The sequence below is a fragment of the Protopterus annectens genome, chromosome 17.part0 (genome assembly GCF_019279795.1).
Source record: "Protopterus annectens isolate FY-2018-M chromosome 17.part0, PAN1.0, whole genome shotgun sequence".
Lineage (NCBI taxonomy): Eukaryota > Metazoa > Chordata > Ceratodontiformes > Protopteridae > Protopterus > Protopterus annectens.
In genome coordinates, this window is record NC_056751.1 from 475,443,481 (window position 1) to 475,462,171 (window position 18,691).

Below are 18,691 nucleotides of genomic sequence, written 5' to 3' on the forward strand. Positions count from 1 at the left end.
TTTATCTGTACACTTACATAGGTAGGGTTTGGTTCTCACTGCAGAAGGCTATGTGTGTGTGTGTGTGTGTGTGTGTGTGTGTGTGTGTGTGTGTGTGTGTGTGTGTGTGTGTCTATAGAGAAGGGTGGAGCTGTGTATCCCAAAATAACTTCTCCAATGGCATGTTTTTATAGTGTTTTGGTGCATCGCACAAACATTTATTTCAAGCTGGCCTCCTACCTCTTGGCCCCCACATGGCTTGCTGATGTCATCTACTATAAGACCAGCTGCAGTCCTGATAAAATCAGAACTGTACTGTGGTGCATGTTTTAAGTACTGTGTTCTGTAGTCTCTGTACTTGGATAGGTAGGGGTTCTCTTCTCCTACAGTCAACTGTGTGTGTGTGTGTCCATAAACAACAGTGGAACAGTGTATCCCAATCTGACTTCTCCAATGGCATGGGTTTGGTATTTGCACAAACATTCTTTTCAAGCAGGCCTCCTATTTCTTGTCCCCCACATGGCCTGCTGATGACATCTACTATAAGACCACTCACAGTCCTATTAAAATCAGACTTGTGCCATGGTGTGTGCATTAAGTACTGTGTTTTGTAATCTCTGTACTTAGATAAGTAAGGGTTCCATTGCTACTGCAGTGAACTTGAGTGAGAGGTGTTGTGTATCTGAGTGGTTTCTGGATATTACACAGAGAGTGTTTTACAGTAGCTTATGGAACACTGTTCTATGAACATTCATCATACTATTTTATTTAGCCACTGGTATGATGTGAAAGCCCTGTAGCATGTGCACTTGTCAGTTATGTAAGAAAAATTATAGTTAATTTTCTTTGTGTTACTATGATTACTTTAAAAAGTATTGTACTACTTTTTACTCTGGTGCCTGTGTAATGTTATGAACAAATGAATTGTCAATTACCACTTTTATTCTGCTGCAGTTCTGTTGCCCACAATATACATTGGATTCATACTGCATTAATCCGGTTCAGTTCAACTATTGATGATTTGTGAGAAAACATCCCTGCACCCTTGTGCCTGCAGTGTACAGTAGGACTATTTATTAAGTAATTGCTTCTGGTATAACTTTTAGCTTTAACACTGTTTCATTGTTTTAGCTGCTCTGCTGTTTGCATTCAGAAAGCTAAACTCCTTGCGGTTATAGATGCAGACACAACAAGTAAATTATTTTACTCTTTCTCTATGCAGATACCATGATCACACTTCACACTACAAGCTGTCAGTGTTCCTCTCTTTCATTTGCTAGCCTAATTGACATGTATTTATTGACTCAGGGAAGATGATGCCCCAGGCCTGTACTACAACATCAATTTAGTACCATCATGGGCACAGGTACTCCCCATCAAACTACAGAAACAGCAGATACATCCAAATCACAAGCATGGTACACCTAACAGTAAAACCAAAGCACACAATACACATACAAAGGAGCACCATTGTCTCGCCAAGGAAGTGCCTAAGGCAATAGTTATATATTTCAAACATTGTCCTTACAGTTTATTGTACAGTGAGACATACATCTGGCCCACCCTCTAGCCTAAACAAGGTAAAATGTTGGGTCAGCTGTGTGTCACAAGTACTTGTCACATCACACATGCTCAAATTTCTCAAGTTCCACTATTAATTCATTGTAGCTGTTGTTGGTATGTACAACTTCAGATGTATTTCTAGGGGATATATAGAGGCACACATGATTGAGCTGTCTAACTGTGTGTCCCAGGCATGTATAGCCCTATGTTTGCTCAGTATTATAAGCATGCCCCGGAAGATATGACAATATCAAGAACAAATGATGTTCTGAAATTGGTTGTGTCTGATATCATTCTAAGAAGATCCAGTTTCTGTCAGTCTGGAATGACATAGTGAATAGACCATGCTGCTTTGCAAGACATGGACTTTAACTGGCACTTCTAGGCTTTTGTTTGCTGGCTAAGGCATGATCCTCATCCATAATGCCTTTATTAAATTATGTCATAAAACTAGAGGCTACTATGTGAAAATATATAACTCCAACAAAGTAAGATTCATGCTGCTAAACTGTAGGTGGTAACATCATAAAACTGCAGTCACTGTCAGCATTCCTCAGAATGGAAGTGGTGGATATCTGTGCAGTCAGAGAAACCTGATTAAAGGTTGTAGTAAGTAACCTGGCCTTGCAAGGCTACAAGGCCTTCCACACATTCAGAATACCGTTTGACATTCTGTGAGCCACAGAAGGTGGATTCTCTCTCCTCATCAAAGATAATTCTTTTACTGCATGTGGTTAGGCAACATAACTGCATGGGGTTAATATAACTCCAATTTACTGTGTGTAAGAAACCCCTTAATGTTATCACCAGTTATATGTCCCCGTCCCTGAAAAAGAAAGGCCACACAGCCTCTTTATACGTACTTGTGACAATTAAAGTTGAACAAAACAAACTACTCAGGGGTGACTACAACTCTAACTACATTGATTGTGAAACATATATGAGTCAAAACTCCCTTGCACAATAATTTCTGGACTTTGATGACTCATATGGCATGGAACTAAGACTGCACCACCCCACAAGTGTCTGTAATATTATAGATATACCCCCGGATTTACGAAAGCTTGCACGGAGTGCAAGAAGAGGGTAGGAGTTCACGCAGGCAATATGTCTGCCGTGCGATCCAGGAACAGCCAGCAGGGGCATGCACGAGAGCTCCTAAAGCTACTCTTGCACGGACAGCATCATGGTATGCAAATTACCTAATTTGCTGGTGAAAGCCATGCAAATGAGGTAAATTTGCTATCCAGGAAACACTAACCTGTCTGTGGAACATTAGTATTAGCTGCAGAAATGTACTTCGTTGGTAACGAAGTACATTTCTGCAAATAGCTAATTTGAGCTATGACAGCTCCAAATAAAGGATTCATACAGTTGAGGAAGCATACCAATGGCCAAATATAAGGCCATTGGCATTTTAAAATGTTTAAAAATATAAAAATTTAACTTTTTTTCCCCAATCTCCAATGTTTAAGCATACAGCAGCACCGCGCAAATGTGCAGCGCTTATAAAAACCAGAAAATAATTTAAAAAAGCCAAAAATAGGCATTTTCAATAAAAAGCTTATTCTGCCATGCAGATGTATGGCAGGCTGAAGACAACATGGCCACTGACTAGTAGTTGGTAAAGGGGGAAAGCTCAGTGTGAGTGATGTAACCATGCCTTACTAGGCAATCCTATGCAAATGAGGATAAGGATAGTGAATCCCAATTTTCCCCAGCATGTGAGGCATGTTCCAAGAGTGTAAGAGTAGGAGTAGGTGAGTAGAAGAGTAGAATATAGGTGACATCATGAGGGTGCGTGTAAGACACACACTAATAAGCTAATTGGAATACAGTTGCTCGTGTTTGCCCTGAGTTGCTCAGGATTGCAAGAGACGTGCCTACAGTTGTCCTTTTTGAAAACCTCAAACCGAAGGTGCACACTGTTAAAAGATATGAAACTCCTTGTAAACATGCACACAGTGTGTTTGTGTGTGTGTGTGCGCATTTGTGCTTGTTTGTGTGGCACTGCCCCGGGCGGAAGCAGAAAGGCAAAAGGATGGAAAAGAAGTAGTAGAAAGTTAACCAAGGAGAACTAGCAGAGCTGCCAGGTGAAATATATCAGAATCAGTCAATTACACAGGCAGCAGACTAGCCCTGCCCAGCACAGCACTTTAAACTCTGCAAACACCATTCCCCCTGTTTTTTCTCAAGAACTCTGCAACACTGCAGTATACAAAGAGGGAAAGCTTAAAAAGCTGAAGTCATACAAAATGTTAGGGGCTGCTCTTGTTATCATAAACCAACACGTGCAAGGTGCTGAGGGTGGTGATGTTGTGAATGCTGCTGAGCAACCCACAGTGAGGAGACAGAAAAGAGTGTACAGACCCAGGGTAACCTACCAGGGGCTACATGAGCTGGAGATAGTGGAGTGCTATAGGATGGACAGCGACCTCCTACAGCAAATTGTTGAGCTGTGCCAACCACACTGCACACACAGAACCAACAGAGGGGAACTCATCCCAGTGGATACCAAGGCATGTGTTGGCCTATGAATACTAGCTACAGGTACCTTCCAAAGACTAGCTGGTGATATGATGGGGATTTCACAGGCATCAGCATCCAGGGTACTCCACCAGTTCCTGGATGCCATGTCAGCACATGACAGTGACCATGTATATTTCCCCAATTCCCATGAGGCATTGGCCAGCAATATGCATCTTTTCTCCCAAATAGCAGAATACCTTGAGGTAGTCGGTGCAATAGATTGCACTCTCATATGCATCAAAGCACCACCCGGTGACTGGGGTAGGGTCTACATCAACCGCAAGGGCTTCCCCTCCATCAACTGTCAGGTCATGTGCGATGCCCAAGGCATAATAATGAATGTGTGTGCTGGCTGCCCTGGAAGCTATCACGATTCCCACATCTGGCATCTGATGCAGCTGTACCAGAGATTTGCCAATGGAGACATCACTGATGGTAACCTAGTGGGGGATGCTGGATACGCACTGAAGACGTGGCTGATGACACCCATCAGAAATGCACACACACCTGAACAAGAACTCCATAATGAGACACACGCACAAACAAGAAACATAATTTAGCATGTGTTTGGGATGCTCAAGTCATGGTTCCGGTGCCTGGACACATCTGGTGGAGCCTTGCAGTACTCACCAACTACATGTACCCAAATTGTTATGGTATGTGCCATACCACACAATATGATCCTGCAGAAACAGCTGCAGCAGGAACAGCATGGGGCAGGGCCAACCAGCCCCCCCACCATTGCCAAGGCCTGCACAGGCACAGCGTGACTCGGAGGTGGAACAACGTGAGCCTGCCACAGTAGGCAGAAGGAGGCATGCCCAGTATGCCCTGGCCTTGGCAAAGAGGCAACGAATAGCACATACACTGACTCAGTAGGAACCCTGGAAATGACACCTCTCTCTCTGACTCACACATACAGTAAAAGGGATGCCTAACTTGACACTACCTGTTTTCAAACATGTATAGAGAGTGTACTATGTGCATCCAACATAGGCAGCCCTGCAGCATCACCTGAGGCATGAGTGCCCTATTTTAAGCAATATAAAGCACTGCTAAGCACATTTTACCAGTATTGAGCATATTTAAATACAATTGCGCATAGCTGCGCACCGTGCTAACCAGAGCAAAGTCGGGCAACATTGGGCAACATTGAGCAATGTTGAGCAAAGTTGGGAAATGTCGAGCAAAGTCGAGCAAAGTCGGGTAAACACTCTCACACCTGCTATACTGTTCCTTAACCAGTCAGGTCTGCCCAGCAGGAAAATAAAAAGCAGAGACAGGGCTCGAACTCAGGATACTGTGCAATATAGTCACAGTACTGAACCACTAAGCCATGACAGCATTTCACTGGCACATGCACAACTTAAGTCACTCACACATACAAGTTGGGGGGGTCATATACCTAACAGTCACAGCCAGCAGGACAATTGTAGATAAATACAAACAAATGCTGTATCATTCCCTCTGAAGAGGCATATGGGTAACCTCCCCCCAGGCCTATGCAGACAGATAACAGCAGGCCAAGCAGTGTGATGTGGGTTGGGTAGGCTATGAAGTCACAAACTAATATGCATGTAATTGGAAGCTAAGGTCTGTAGTACAGTGGTATGCCTCAAGCCAGTACGATAGGCAACAGTACAGACTGAAATGGAGTACCTGACCTAGCAGTGCAGACCTAGCAAATTTGTATAAGTGTCAGGTGTACCCCTCATCCTATGTACACCCATAGTAACAATCAGGTGTGCCCCCCTGGGGTAGAAATGTACAAATAATAGCTACCCCTCATGTATGTAGAAATGTTGATAAGTCTGTGCAAATTGACTCATGGAAGCCCTGCAGGCACAGCGTGCTTCCTGTCAATGTACAACACAAAGGTGAGCCCTGAAGTAAAAAAAACAACTTGATTTTCCACACACATATAGTATATATGCCCATAGTGGGCATGCTCACACACTTGAACAAATTTAACAAATTTCAGTCAGCAACATACTGAAAGGTCATACTGGGCATGCTCACACACTTAGGCCATGTTTGAGTACAGCAGTGGGCCACACATATCTGGCAGTTTTAGTTCTTACTCCAGACACATGTCATTACTCACCAATCCTGCCTTGCGCACACAGTGATATGAAAACATACCCATATAATATACGGGCCCCTGTCATAATCAAACTATGTAATACAAGTACTTAAGTTGTTCAAAGCAAGTTAAAATACAAAGAAGATCAATAAATCTCCGATCAGTATCATCAAGAAACAATGAGCACTCCTAACATTATCCAAGCCAAGCTCTGCCAAAAATATATTGCCAAAGTTTCCATAGAGAACCATGAAGCTTTCTTTAGCTATGTCATACATATCAATGTAAACACATATATGTTCTGAGTTAGTGCAAAGTGTAAACTAATACATGTACACGACTGACATTGCCAACATCTTGTCATTCAGGTACATACATATTTACCCCCCTCTCTCTGACAAAAGGGCCCATTACCATACCTGGAGATTGTGAAAAACCCAGAAATCACATATACAATGGTGAAACAGCTCTATCCAAACCTAAAAACACAGCATCTATGGGATGACTTGGTGTCCCTAGCTGTGTCATATGTGAACTCCAAAACAAACAGACCCTGCACCTGAACAGTCTGTTGAGACACACCCTCTGTACAGGATATGAAACTGTTGCGTGGGTTACAGGAATGTTTGGCACACTCAAGTGTTGGTGCACAACAGACCATGGGAACTATTGTCTTATAAGCCTAATAAGCCTGATCTGCAAGGCCATGGAGTGCATCATTATGGAACTCATAAACAGAGCTATTGGGAGCCTACAAACACCCAACCCTACCCATTTTGCTTTGGTCAGGGGCAGATCATGGTCCCTACACCTGCTAGACATTTTGCAAGGCAGTTACCCAGGACATACATCAATGAAATGAGCTCCACACGGCCTACATAGACCTTGAAAAGCCCTTTTCCCACATCCCGCACACATGTTGTATCCACAAAATCAACAACCTGTGCATAAACATGTATGTCATCTGATGGATTGCCAACTGTGGCACAGATAGATCCCACAAGCTAAGAATTGTGGTCTCACAGTTGGACTGTAAGCTGGTAACCACTGCTGTCCCCCATGGCTCAGTCCTGGGACCCCTCCTTTCTGGTGTATACTATTCAGAAGTACAGTCAAACACATGATGGCTATGGTTATCAAAGTTTGTGGATGACTGCAAAAAGGTTGTCATAATCGATGTTTGGGAAAACAGAGACACCCTTAAAAAGGGTCTTAGTCAGACAGATGTGGTGTCAGAATTATGGCCTCAAGCTACAGTCATACGAATACCACATAGGTGCCAACACCCTAAATATGGAGGTAATAATAAGGGATCTATGGACACATGTGGATAGTCATATCTACTTTCAGAAACACATTCACAAAGTGGTTAGAAAATCATGATATGTGTTCCCACAAATTGCCAAAGTCTTTGCATGTAGGTCAAAGGAGGTTCCCACTATTCATCAGTCATCAGACCCATTGGAGAGTACCACGACACACTTGCGATGAATCTGATGAGGCACCTTCAACAGCTGGAAAGACCACTGAAGTAAGTCAACAAGAGGATTACTGGCCTCGAACAGTTGCCCCATGCAACAAGACTGAAGTAACTCAGTCTGTACTCAGTTGCCTACCGTCTACTCAGGCAATCTCTGCCCAACAGACAGATCCATGTCCAATGCAGAACTGATGTACATGCTATATCTGAAGTAAACCCAAGCTCACTGTGCCACATGCTCTAGGGATATAATCATCACAAAGATAAATAGAACATGTTGGAGGGATACATTACTAACTCACAGACTTCCCTTGGTTAGGAACAGGCTCCCAACCTACATTAAGCTGAGTCCCTCACTGACACTCTTCCAGAGGAGCCTTGATGAGTGTATGTGAAACTGAACTGTCACACCATGGATCACTTCATCAGCTCTACTACACAGAGGCATAGGGAACTAACCTTAGGTGTAGTGATAGCTGCACACTCTGGCCATACTAATATATGCCTTCAGGCAGATAGCCTATTACATACCTATGTACCTATATATGTAGGGGGAACACAGTATAATAAACCAAAGATGGATGGACAGACATATGTGTAAGAGGGTGACCATGACAGGGAGCCATCCAGGACTGTCCCACCCAGCACACATCCCAATGGCACAAAAGACATGAGGTGCACATCTCACCCACTGTACATAATAGCCACCAGTATCTGTAAGCATTACAGTGTATGTGGTGCATGTGCTTGCTGTACAACATGACTGTACAATGAAGTACACATCTACTGTCTGTAGACATGTACCTGTCACATAGGTTCATAGGTATGTAGTAGACTATCTTCACAAAGGCATATATTAACCTAGGCAGGTTGTGCAGCTTTCACCACCCCATTGGTTAGTCTCCTAAGCCCTAGTTCTAATAGTTAGTACCCTAAGCTCCTTTCTAATGGGGCTGCTGATGTGATCCCTGACATGAATTGTCTGTTTCCCATCAACTCATCAAGGTTCCTATTGAAGAGTGCCAGTGAGGGGCTCTGTTTGGTGTACATTGGGACTCTGTTCCACAGTAAGGCTAGTCTCTGGGATGGTACTATATCCCACCAGCATGTTGTATTCATTGTCGTGATGAGGTTCATATCCCTGGAGTGTGTAGTGTGACTCAATTTTGTTTTCCTTAGATGGAGCATGTTCAACAGTTATGTGTTGGACATCGCTCTGTATGTTAGGCAGAGTTTGCCTCTGAGTAGGTGGTATGAAACAGAGAACAGATTTAGATTTTCCAGTTGTTTTGCATAACACAACTGTTTGAGGGCAGTAATCCTCTTGGTGTGGTCTGCCAGCTGCTGGATATGCCTAGTCGAGTACATCCAAAATGGTGCATTGTACTCAATGATGGGTCTGATGACTTAAGAGTAGAGGGCCACCACTACCTCTTTTGATCCTGATGCAAACTCTTTGTTGATTAGGTGGGCCACATAGGATTTCCTAATCACTTTGGCAACATGATTGTCAAAGGAAAGATGACTATCTACATGTGTCCCCAGTTCCCTTATTACCTTGCCAGTTTTTAGGGGGTAACACCTATGTGGTAGTTTGTGGGTACTTTGTTTTCCTCAAAGGGGTTACTATGCATTCTTTCACATTGAGCTTGAGGCCATGATTCTGACACCACACATCTGTCTCATAGAGTCCCTTCTGGAGAATATTTCTGTCATTTGGGGAATCTATTATGGCAAACACTTTACAGTTCCCAGCAAACTTAGTCAACCACAACTCTCCTTTGTTGGCATGTACTTCTGAGAAATATATACCAAACAGGAGGGACCCCAGGACTGAACACTGGGGGACACTAGTTGTTACCGGTTTAGAGTCTGACATGTAGCCAGCAACTCTTATTTTGTGGGATCTGTCTGTGAGCCAGTTTGCAATCCATCTTGTGATGTATGGATTTATGCCCAGGTTGGTGAGTTCATCTATGATGCCTGACTGGGGAATGGTGTTAAAGGCCTTAGCAAGGTATAGGTAGGCTGTGTGGTGCTCCTTTCAATTATCTGTAGCCTGGGTAACTGTCTCAAAGAAATCCACCCAGTTCAGGAGGCATGATCTGCATTTGATGAAGCAAAACTGGGTGTGCTCAACTGTGTGAAGGTTCCCAATGTCTTTATTGTTGACTTCCATTATGATTGGCTCTATTGCCTTGCAGATCAGACTTGTCAGGCTCATAGAGCAGGAATGGCAAGGGTATGTTGTGGCCCCACCCCTGTGGAGTGGGAAGAACATTGCTGTGCAACATTCTATGGGTACATATCCTGTAGAGAGGATGTAGAGAGAGGTGTAGGTATCCTTGATGAATATGGATACATCCCCCCCGCCATGTGCTATGATCCAGGTTCTGATGCTGGAAGGTATGGAATGAGTAGTATCCTGGTAATGCTGGTGTGCTCTCTGGAGCCTTGAACTAGGTTTCTGTTACTGCACAGATATCAATATTCTCCATACTGAGAAGTGTGTGGAGTGTGTGCATTTGAAGGCTGAGACTTCTGGCAATGAGTAGCATTTATCTCACTTTGTGGTTATTTGTGTTGGTTACAGGGTTTGGTTTGTCCTGCATGACCAGTGTTCCACACCTGAAGTCCACGCCTCATTGGTCCAATCCGACCATAAGCTAATTACCCTAGATATCCACATACTGCCCCACCTCCCATTAAGGAAACCATGGTAAAAAATTTCTCCAAAGCCAACTTCATGCTTCTTAAGACAGAAGTGTTGAACTTCATGATACCCATGCAGATGGACAATACAGTTACAACTACTGAATCCTACACACTTGCACTTTATAAGTACTTACATGAATGCATGGATTGTGCTATCCCAAACAGAACCAAGGTGCTATCCTTCAAAAAAAGGAAGCCAATCTGGTGGTCCCCTGCCATAAACAAACTGTACAACAGAAGGAAGAAACTGCTGCAAAAGAGAGTACAATCCCATGAGTGTAGGAGCTCCCTGTTCAGTCTCAGTAAGAAGCTGTGATCCCTGATAAAATCCTCCAAAGCTAGTTACAAAAACAAAATTGCCACTGATTATAAAGACAACCACAAAGCATTCTATAGCTATGTCAATAATCTCAATGGCAACACTCAGATCTGCTCTGAGTTACAGCACAATGGCACTAAATATACAGACCCAAATGATATTGCCAACATCCTGGCAGATAAGTTCTCCATGCTAACTTTACCCCCCCCCCTCACCCATTAAAGAGCCCATCTCTATACCGGAAGAATGCAAAGTTCCTGTAATCACGGCTGCACAGGTAAAAACTACACTCTCCAAAGCCAGGAACACAGCATCCATGGGACCAGACAACATCCCAGGCCCTGTTCTACATGGACTACAGAACGGACTGGCACCTCACCTAAGTACCATGTTCAATCATAGCCTCACCTCAGGCTTTGTGCCTGCTAAATGGCGCACAGTGACGGTTAGCACACTCCACAAGGGGGAGCCACCACGGACCCCGAGAACTACCGCCCCAGTAGCCTGATGAGCCTGGTCTGCAAGGCCAAGGAATGTATCATCATGGAACTTATAAACAAAGACATTGGTAATCTCCAAACTCTGGACCCCACCCAGTTTGGGTTTGTAAAGGGCAGATCATGTCTCCTAAACCTAATAGACTTCTTTGAAGTAGTCACCAAAGCCGTAGACATGGGTAAGGTGGTTCACACAGCCTATCTAGATCTTGCGAAGGCTTTTGACACCATCCCCCACTCTGGAATTATAGATAAACTCACTAAACTAGGTATAAATCCCTATGTCACAAGATAGGTTGCCAACTGGCTCACTGACAGAACCTACACTGTGAAAGTAGCAGACTCCAAATCCGACTTCAGACCAGTGACAAGTGGAGTACCACAGGGTTCAGTCCTGGGTCCTCCCCTGCTTGGTATCTACTTCTCTGAAGTACAGGCTAACACAGAAGGTCTTTGGCTAATGAAGTTAGCAGATGACTGCAAACTAGGAGCCATAATCGAAACTCCTAACGATGTGGACATCATACAAAAGGGCCTCATTGAGACAGATGCCTGGTGTCAAAGCCATGGCCTCAATCTCAATGCCAAAAAGTGCATTGTCATCCCCTTTGGTAAAAACTCTGCAGCCATGAACTACAACATAGGCGGTAGTATACTTAACATCGAAAGTGTGATAAGAGACCTTGGGACACAGGTGGATAGTAGTCTCTCCTTTGGTAATCACATCGCCACAGTAGTCAGGAAATCCTTCTACATGGCATACCTCATCACAAAAGGTTTCTCATCCAGAAAAAAAGAGGTAATTGTTCCCCTCTACTCATCACTCATTAGACCCATTATAGAGTACAATGCCCCTTTTGGTATGTACCTCACAAGACATCTACAACAACTGGAAAGGCTGCATAAATACCTCACAAAGAGGATTACTGGCCTCAAACAGATGCCCAACACAGACCGTCTCAAAAAATCCAGCTTTACTCCATCGCATATCGCCTTCTCAGAAGTGATCTCTGCCTAACATACAAAGCTATGTCAAACCCAGAGCTGTTGGACATGCTCCACTTAAGGAAATCCCAATCCCTCCAAGCTACACACTCTAGGGACCTAAACCTTGTCACCCCAATAAACAGAGCATGCCGGAGGGAAAGATTCCTGTCCCAGAGACTTCCCATACTCCGGAATAAACTACCTATATATATCAAACAAAGCTCCTCATTAGCACTCTTCAAGAAAACTCTTGATGATTGGATGGGAAACAGGAAATTCACCCCGGGGATCACCTCTGTGGCTCTGCTCGACAGTGGGTTGCAAAAGCCAGGGTACCTTTTTAGGCTGGGCTTGTATAGTTCCCAGGCTGATAGGCTAGTACCTACCAATGAACCTATGAACCTTTGAGCCTTGCCTAAAAAAGGTAATATGGGACAGCAAGAGCCTTGGCCAGTATTCAGAAGCATAGGGGTGACAGGTGCAAACCATATCTAGCGAAGCAATGAGGCATGTCTATCATGTCATCCCAGGCAGACAGAGACTGGATACCCTTTAAATGACACCAGAAACTCAGCCAATTGTTGAAGTTTATCATCTTTCTGTTATATTGCAGTAAAATGTAGGTAAAGGTAAGACGCTACTCAAGGTCAGGGTCATACCAGCCTGGGCTGCATGATCATACAGCTACTGTATATCTCTTGTCATGTTGTCCTGGGAGGTATGTCTCAGATCATTCTCACTGATATTTACAAAGACCGTGTCATATATGTACGTGTTCTGGAGTGATCTAAGTGCTTGTGTTATGTGGTGGATCATAGCACCTGACAGACAAATGACAGTAGCCTTCCTCTTGTCCAGCCTAGTGAGGGGAACATCTGTGTGCCTGACTATGGAGTCACCTATCACTAGTGTGTTGGGTATGTTGTTTTGCCTTAAGGCCTGTTGTGAGGCACACTGCTTTGGTGTATTATGTGTTTTCTGGTGTGTGCCTGGAGGTGCATGTTGCTTGCTTGTCTGCTTAGGAGGACACTCACTCTTTTTCATATTAATATTTGTATTCTCCGAGTATGGTAATGTGTATTTATGTGTGTGCTTTGCTGGTGCTTGCATTGTAGGTCTATGGGAGACTGTTGGTGTTGTGCTTGTATGACCCTACTCCTCTTGACTGTATTGTCCACTATTGGGTTGACAGAGCTTAGCCACCAGTTTGACCCTGTGTGTGCCAGCATGTGGTGCATCAACCCATATATGATATGGTCATGGCCTATGCATACAATACACTCACAATACACCTAGTATGATAAGCCTGCTGAGGTTTGCAAATGTGAAAAAAAACTATGGGCAAACTGTCTGCAAGTAATGTCTGTTTTGCACCCTGTATCTCCATATTGCTTGCTGAAGTGTAAAGAAGTACTTCATTTGGATTAAGAACCACACACTTGCCACCTCTGCATGTGTGTGTCTGTCTCTCCCTGGGGAGAGAGAAACCTTTTTAGAGACTACTCACACCACTTAAAAGTGATATACTCATCTTTGTCAAGTCTGATGATGTCACCATCCTACAAATACACCTCTATGAAAATGAAATCCCTGTATTGTGTATAGCGCATCGTGTAAATGTGTACTGCTGTAGTATCATAATGTAGTAAAATAGGGGTTTGAATCCTGTACTTGCCAACTGTGTGTGTCTGTCTCCCTGAAGAGGGAGCAACCTTTTTGGAGACTACTCACACCTCTTAAAAGTGATATGCTCATCTTTGTCAAGTCTGATGATGTCACCATCCTACAAATACACCTGTAGGAAGGTGAACTCCCAGTAATGTGTATAGCGTACTGTGTAAATGCGTACTGTTGTAGTATCATAATGTAGATAGGCAGTGGCTTGAATCATGCACTTGCCAACTGTGAGTGTGTGTGTCCCCCTGGGGAGGGAGTAACCTTTTTGTAGACTACTCACACCCCTTAAAAGTGATATACTCATCTTTTATCAAGTCTGATGATGTGACCATCCTACACCTGTGGGAAAGTGCAATCCCAGCAGTGTGTATAGCACGTCGTGTAAATGTGTATTGATGTAGTATCATAATGTAATTAGGTAGGAGTTTGAATCCTGTACTTGCCAACTGTATGAGTGTGTGTGTCTCCCTGGAAAAAGAGCACCCTTTTTGAGACTACTCACACCCCTTAAAAGTGATTTACTCATCTTTGTCAAATCTGATGATGTCACCATCCTACAAATACACCTGTGGGAAGGTGACAACTTAGTAATGTGTACAGCATGTCATGTAAATGATTATTGCTACAATGTCCTAATATAGTTTGTTAGGGGTTTGAATCCTGCACTTGCCAAGTGTGTATATTCCCCCATGGGGAGAGAGCAACCTTTTTGGAGACTACTCACACCCCTTAAAAGTGATATACTCATCTTTGTCAGGTCTGATGATGTCACCATCCTACAAATATACTTGCGAGAAAGTGAAATCCCAGTAATGTGTATAGCGCGTCATGTAAATGTATACTGCTGTAGTATCATAATGTAGTTAGGTAGGAATTTGAATCAAGCACATGCTAACTGTGTGTGTGTGAGAGTGTGTGACACTGTTGATCAATTTAGAGTGGGTTTTGATTTTTCTAGTGTATGACATATCACAATGACAACTGTATGTGCATAACACATGTAAGGTAGCTGTGGGGCAAAGCCATATACATACATGTGACCTCAATTATTTCATAGGTGGGTACTCTGCTTTCTCCATGAAAGCATCTGTTATCTTTTCCAGAGCATGCTGGAGCTTTCCAGACCTTAGGTCACTTCTGCATGCTTGTGACAAGCTTAGCCACTGCAGTGATCTCTGGGCTACATCTTCTGTTTCACATCCACTCATCATGGTTTCTTTATGCTTGAGGTATATTTGAATCCTGTTCCAAAGCAAGCAAAGTCTGGCAAAGATGACTAATCATTATAGGTGTGCAACAACCTCTGTGGATCTGCATGCAAACCCTTTATTGCTTATGTGCACCACAGAGGTATTTCCAAAACCCTTTGGTAATGTGATTATCAAAGGAGAGATGACTAAACACATGGCTCTATTTATACATTAGTACCTGTTCCACATTTTGGGGGATACCACCTATGTGGTACACTGGGGATACTTTGTTTTCTAAAAGTGGATAACTATGCTTTCTTTGGCTTATAGCTTTACAGCATGATTTTGACACCTGGTATCTGTCTCTATGATACCCTTTTGGAGGATGTGTGTGTCATCTGGAGAATAAAGTATAGCCCACAGTATGCATTTTCATCAAACGTGGGCAGACATATCCCTACTGTGTTTTCTTGTACCTAAGAAAGTTATATGCCAAACAGGAGTGGTCCCAGGACTAAGTGCAGGTGAATACCACTTGGTACTGACATAGAATTGTACATGGAGGCTGCAAATGTTACTGTGTCTCCTACATCTGTGCGTCAGTTGTCAATCCATCATCTAACAATTGTTTATGGTCAGTCTGTTGAGGTTATGTATAATACCAGAATGTGGTATGGGTATGAATTGCTGGTGAGCTATAGCTTGGCTGTTTGGACCTCCCCTCCCTCACCTATGGCTTGAAGTCTACTAGGTGTAGGAGCCTTGATCTGGCCTTTAGAGAACATAAGTCGGTATGGTGCAGTGTTTGCAGGTTCATAATGTCTCTGTTAATGAGTTCCATAATGCTGTGCTTCATAGCCTTCCAGATAACATTTGTCTGGCTTATAGGGTCAGAGTTTCCAGGATCTGTTGTAGCTCTACCCTTAATCAATTTATGTTAACATTTGCACTGGATGTGACGAGGGTGGACAGGATTAGGAATAAGTATATTAGAGGGTCAGCCCAGGTTTGAAGGTTAGTAGACCAAGCCAGATAGGCAGGATTATGTTGGTTTGTATATGTGCTGAGGAGGGATGCAGAGTATATCGTGAAATAGATGATAAGGGTGAAGCCGCCAGGTAACAAGAAAAGAGGAATGCCTAAGATGAGGTTTATGGCTAAGGTGAGAGAGGACATGCAGGTGGATGGTGTGACAGCGCAAGATGCAGAGGGCAGGAAGAAAATGGAAAGAGATGATCTACTGTGGCGATCCCTAATGGGAGCATCCAAAAGGAGAAGAAGAAGATGTTGTAGCTCAACCCTTGTGGACTGTGAGCACCATTACTATGTGTCATTCCACAAGTATGTAACCTGTATAGAGGCTGCATCTGAACAGAGTGTTTAGGTGAGCGGTGACTTTATATGTCAGCTTGTGCATGACACAGCCAGGGACACTGTCCAGTACCATTGCCACTGTGGTTTGGACTTTGGTGAAGAGATGTTTTAACTAGAGTGTCTGTGAATCATCAGGCTTTACATTCTTCAGGTCTGGAAATATGGCCCTTGTGTAATGACAGGGTGGTGAAATCTGCATACAAACTGTCTGACAAGAAATTGGTAATGTCAGCCAGATAAGTGTACTTTGTGACCATTTACATTAACTGTGACCCGATCTGAGCTTATCATACTAGGTGTGTTGTCTTTGGAATCCTTGCCAATTTGTATTTTGAAGATTGCCTTGTATGTTTAATGAGGGCTTGTATTTTCCCAATGATACTGACCAGAGAGATTATCCCTTCTTGGTATGTAACTCTTTTTTGGTACAACTTCACACCTTCTATTATATATTTAGTTTATGGCAGGGGTCCATGAGACTAATGCACTTTTACTGTATAAGTGAGAATTTCTTGTGTTTGTGATTGCACGGTCCATGCAACCCTGTAGGTGAACAGTGTGCATTACTAAAGGATTATGCAGCAGGGACAGTGTTAACCTTAGTAATGCAAACCAATGACAGCTAGCAACAACAGCAGCACCAATAGCACAGTGTCAACCCATTTGGCAAATTAAGTTAAAATCAGATAAAATTCCAGGTTTAAATGAATTTATTAATCTCAAATGTTTTTTAAAACATCGTAAATTATGTATTAACAACAAACAGGCAGTGGCTTCCCTTTTTACTTGATTTTTATTTTCATTTCATTTATTTTTTGCTATTTAAAATGATATATTAATTGATTAATTAGTTGATTGTTTAATTATGTTGTGTATTTAAGATGAAGGGTTTTACTTTGTAATTATTCTGAGGAAGTCGTTGATGAAAGCGGTCAAATAAATTTGTGGTACGCTATTTGGTTGGAGTTCTATTTTTTCCAGCTACGTGTTTCTACCCCCCCCAACATTGCTGGGGCTGGTACTGGCACTACGGGATCGGCTGTGACTTGCTGGACGTCCACAGTGACCTCCAGCTGGTGATGTTGCTGGCATACGTCCACATCGACGTCTCAACCGTCCCACATTGTCCTGACTCATGGACATGACATTGTGGAGGACATCCAATATCTCACCCCAACGTCTATCAATTACCTCAGTGTAGTTACATATGGCACCTGCTAGGTCATGGATACTGTCATTTACAGAGGTGTAATGAGCCCTCTGTGCCCTTAGCCCCTGTCTGGTGTACCGCTCCATTCATGTCTGTGCCTCCATGACAGCCTGGAACATGCATGTGGTAGAAAGCGGTTTGGCATGTCTGCCAGGGGCATGATGACCAGCAGTTCTCTGACAAGAACCCCTGAGCATCTGCCTATGTGATACCATTCCAGACATCTGGCTATGGCTGCTGTGTCCTGATACATGTGCCATAGATACCACACTGTCCTGGCCAGTGCCAACCGCACACTGTCCCTCAGCTAAGGGCAATGGTGATGATGGGTGTACAGGCAGTATGACTGTGTGCATGGATGGGGTGGTGACTTGTGTACTGTCAATTGGTGGCCCAGCAACACACCGTGACAATCTTGCCTGTGCCTCAACACACCTATCATCATGATTACTGTCTGTCTCAGTGAGATCAGGTTCCCTGCTGTACTGAATCAGCCCCACCTCGCCACCTGTGAGAGGAAAACAGGAAACACACTTTAAGACCTGAAAATGACTTCGACCACATGCACACATGCACACATGCAGACATACAGACATGCGCACATGCAGACATGTGCACATGCACACATGCACACACACAAAACTACACTCCTCCCAAAAGCAGACACACACAACACCAGCAATCACAGAACATACACAATAGCAGGTGATGGTGGGGTACAGTATCACAAGCAAAACAGTCACATCACACATGTCAGAATGCAGGACATGTGTTGCTCAACAGCATGCAATGCAAGTGTAGTCAGTCCTTGTTACTAACAGTATACATGGCTTTGATGCATGTGTTTTGTTATTAGGTGATGGCCCTCCTCCTGGAACACAATGCATACATGGACACAACATTGCTGTGCAGGTATTCATAACCCTGTGAAGTACTGTGCACCATAACTCACAGGTGTACATACCATTACTGGATGTGTATCTGTGTGTCAGATAGGTGTCCAATACTCATTACAGCCTCTGTGTCTTTAGCAAATAATTGTGGACACATTTTTAGCACATGCGTGATGAGTATTCACACAACATCAT